The following is a 4,811-nucleotide window of genomic DNA, read 5'->3' as shown; positions in this document are numbered from 1 at the left end:
CTCTCTCTCTCTCTCTCTCTCTCTCTCTCTCTCTCTCTCTCTCTCTCTCTCTCTCTCTCTCTCTCTCTGCTGATTTTTTTTTATTTCTGTAAGTATCTCTCACTCCCTGCTGAATCAAATAAGCATTAGGCTACTTAACTGCATTAAACTGCATAACTAATATTACAATTAATTCTTTAATTATCCCTTTATTTAAAACAAGTGTAGTTTTGCCATTCTCAGATTTTGCAGACCATAAATCAAACAAAAGCTGCCAAAACCACTACAAAAAGCAACTGAGGCAGTTACACCCATAACTGAAAGAAACAGGATGTTTCGAGTTACAACACTCATTTTGCTGTTTTAGTTGTCGCCCTCAGTAAAACAAAGATTTAGAATGTGTGGTGTGTAAATCACACATAGAATGCTTATTTTTTTCCTCTTTCATTTGCAATATTTTATAATTCGTCTTTTATAAGCAGATTGCTTACCAAATCTAGCGATAAAGTCGGTTATCACTAAAGGTGTGCGAGTAATAATCTTGTTATTTGCGGACATGCCTACACAAAAAATACAACTTTGAACTTTGATATTGCCTAAAATAGGATTGTGTGACAGGAAGCTGTGACAGGAAGATAGCATCACAGGGATCAGGAAATTTACACGCATGTTTAAAAAAAGTTTTTTTTTAAACTAGACATTTTCTCATGGCAGACTTTGAAGTATAAAGTCAGTGTATTTAAATTAAGTATACTAATCGGTTGAGGATGCAATACAATAGTTTTGTAACACTCTTCACAGGACACATTTCAACAGAATTGCTCAAGGTCAGACACATGAACACATGAACATGTGGACAACAATGCAAAGCATGACTTAGTGCAATATAACACTTTAGTGATATAACAAAAGTTTTGCTATCAGTACCACCGATAAGGTCCTGTCACATTTACCATTGTTCTGGGAAATGTTTCTGTTTGAAGTTTCGCGTGAGGATGAAAAAAAACCTTTTTTGTTCAGATTTTCTTCAAGGTCACGTGAATTATAACATAGAGAATGCTGCTTGGGTTTTATACAAGACTTCTGTTGTGTGAGCATGTATTGCTATGCTATTGATAATGCACAATGGAGCTTTTTTGCCTGTGAAATTTCTCACAAAGTTATGAACAAACATTCTTTTCATAATGGTAATATAATTTTTTTTTCAGTTATCTGGTCTTTCATAATCCTCTTAAAATGTCAGCACAAAAACATTATTATACATTGTTCATTGAGGGAGGGGGCTTTGGAGGAGGGGGGGAGGGGGGGAGCCGGGGATGGACAGGGACGATCTGGAGGAGCCGGAGGGAGACACCATGGTGGTTCTGACAGTGGGAGAAGCCAGGGTGGAGCTTTGACAGAAGGGCTGATCGACAGCGCCGCAATCATGGTGAGTGGAGGAGCCCTGCAAAGCAGAGAGACAGATGGGGCAGGGTGACTCCGATGGTCTGGAGGTCTGAGGCTAAGCTGCTGGCTCGTGGGACCGAGGCGGTGACAGAGAATCGGCTGCCCGGGGTGATGCTGGAGCGGGTGTGGATCACAGGGAGGACGGTGGAAGGGAGGAACCCGATTAGGGTAGGGTGAGTAGGGGCGGAGAATCGGAACACCAGAAATGAGTGGTGGAAGCTGGTCGTTGACTGCTGGAGGACGAACTGGAGTGACGAGGAAGCACAGGACAAGGGAGTCTCAGGGTAGAAGACAACCCCCGGAGGCAACGAGGGCTCACAGGGGGAGACATGGGCCTGGAGGTCTGTAATGCAGCAGGGGACTCTGCCTCATGCCGAGCTGGTGGAGAGCCTGGTGAGATAGATGAGCTAGCGGCGGGGGCAGTGGCGCCGACGGATCCAGGGGACAGGCCGTAATCAGCGGCGGAGATGGGAGCAGGAAGGTCTATTAGGTCAAAGTCTGTTACTGACCCGTAGGAACTGACCCGTATGCATCGACTTTGTTGTCATTCAGCTCTGGTTTTGGGACGACCTTGGTGAGTGCCTCAGGTTTGCTGACTGTGTCAGTTATTCTGTTATGGTGAGATAACTGTAGAAAGCGTACAATGAAGAAGATGGTTTGGTCTTTTAAATGGGTGATGAATTGAGAAATCAACTTTCCCTTGAGCTTTTGATATATAAAAGGTCATGGTAATATAAGAATATCCTGTACATTTCAGAGCTGAAAACGTCCTTGTTAGTCAACAAAAAGCTTTTTTAGACACCGGGCCCAGCAAACGATCGTGTGCACATCTTGACGTCACGGTGTGGTGAAACACGCCTCCACAGAATAATAAGCACGTCTAATTCAGTAGCCCCGGCCACCGACTCATAGAGCTGTTCGGATCGCGCTAGCCAGCAGCAATAAACATGTCGAAGAAGATAGCAAGATATTGTGGAAGAACACAGACGCTGCATAAGCTTCCTTCAGATCATAATATTAGGAATGTGTGGTACTTCATTTATTAATGACATTCCAGCTCACACGGGGAAGACATTGTAAGCGTGTTCGCAATCGCTTCATTTAACTGCAGAATTGATTGTAAACAAGTCTCAGGTTGCGCTGGATTTGCAGACACAATCTATATATTGGAGCCGACAGGAATGGTGCAGCACACAAATGTGAGTAAAATGTCTTATATGTAATAGAAGTCACGGGGCTATGTGTTTTTTCAGATGGGCTACCAAAATGGAAGCCCGTCGGCAGACTGGAGAATCTCAAATAGTGAAATAATATTCCTTTCTTGATTCGCGCTTATATCCACCGATTGTTCGGGCCAAGTAATACAAAAATAATATTCCAATCAATCGCGGGTGGATAAGAAATAAATAATTGTGCTTGTTTGATAAAGACATTTACGAGCCCTGTGATCAAGAGAGTTATTCTGGTTGCTGCTTTCAAAACAATCCCTTCCTCATGTGAACTGAACTGATAGGGGAGCTGAAGCTCATTAAATATGCAAATCTTATCCAATCCTGGCCGTGGGCGTTTACTTCCAAGTCTCCAGTGCAGTACGCCCATCAAAACCCAGCGTTCAGGACACAGCCTCAAAACCAGTGTAGAAAATAGCCCATTTATTTATTTATTTATTTTTTTAAAAAAATTTTTAGGGACAGTGTGTGTTAATGAACAGACATGATTATACATGAATGTAGACACACCGGATAGCAAAAGGCTAGTTTCCATCCGTTGTCACAGAGGGCCACTGCATCATCAAACATTATTGCATATCCTTAAAGTACACGGTCAACATTATTGCACACACCTCACATTACATACTACTCACATTGCACAATTCACAATATTACACAATCCACTCGTTACATTACACTCATAACTCATTACTTAGTAATGCCTATTATTTAGTATTAGTTATGATGTTTTAAATGTAAAAACCAGTATAAAATGTAGACAACAGTATAACATTTTTAAAAAATCCAGTTCATGACACCTTTAAGAAAACACAGGAAGAGAGTTTGTGTACAACCCAAATGTGGTGAGGTAGACGAGCGAGAGACGTTGGAGAAGCGGGCGAGACCGGGTGGGATTGAGAATGAGCATCACCTGCGAGGCACACCGGTCTCGAGTCCTCTCATGAGGGAGCTCGGAGGCAAATAAGACGAGCAACACCATTGAAGGATGAGAGAGGACCAGGCCTGGACTTTATGTTATGTTTTATTTTATGTTTTATTATATGGGCACGGCAGTTCCTTGAGGGGCTGCCCACGTTACTTTTAATTTGTTTGATTAAAAATTAGTGAACATTCGCCGGTTCCCGCCTCCTTCTTCTTCCCATATCTAAGAACTTCATTACAACAAACAATAACTGACAAAAGACTGAACAGAAAAGGTATAAATACACACAGTAAATGAGGACACTAAACAGGTGGATGAAATGTAATCATGAAACCATAGCAACTGACCAGAACTCATACAGACATGACAGAAATGACTAAACAGAACACAATTAACATAATTCATTCGAAAGCAGAAAAGTAACATTTTCGTAATGTTTGCAAAATGATTAAATTAAATGTTCTCTTAACATTCGCATAATAAATAAATAAATAAATAAATGTATGAAAAATATTACATTATACATTTCCAGTAACATTAATATAATTTTTGTTCAGTTATCTGGCCTTTAGTAATTTTCTCAAATAAAAGTATTCATATCTCATTAATGGACATTTATAATATTTTTTTTTTTGTTAATGTTACTATTGGTTTCAGAATGTTCAGTGAACTTTCAAAGATTTGTCCACAGCCTAAGCAAATGCTCCAGACTTCTCCACAATGGTAACCCACAATAATTTAAATTGTTCTAATATTTCCAACATAATTGAATATTAAACTCTATTAAACACAATCAAGTTTCCCCCTTTCTCATTTTGCTAAAAAATTATTACCCTTTCGTTTCTCTCCAAATGGCTTTAAATATCTTGGAATTCATATGACGCGCTCCTTCTCTTCTTTGTTTGAAGCCAATTGTAAAGTTCAGTTAAAAGAAGTAAAGGCAGAGTTGGAACGGTGGCGTAGTCTTCCCCTTACTTTAGATGGAAGAATAAATTCAGTGAAAATGACAATTCTTCCCAAGTTCCTTTATTTGTTTCGGTCCTTGCCGTTTTTTTTTTTTTTTTTGCGCAAATCCTTTTTTCCGTTCAATTGATCAATCTCTCTTTTCATTTGGGAAAATAAGATCCCCAGGGTTAACAAACATATTCTTCAGAGAACTTGTGATGCAGGTGGTTTAGGCCTTCCAAGTTGTACTCATTATTACTGTGCATCAAATATTCAGAAGATATTAT

This window comes from Pseudorasbora parva, chromosome 21 (assembly GCF_024679245.1).
Source record: "Pseudorasbora parva isolate DD20220531a chromosome 21, ASM2467924v1, whole genome shotgun sequence".
In the NCBI taxonomy this organism is placed as follows: domain Eukaryota; kingdom Metazoa; phylum Chordata; class Actinopteri; order Cypriniformes; family Gobionidae; genus Pseudorasbora; species Pseudorasbora parva.
Note: the sequence above shows the minus strand (reverse complement) of the source record.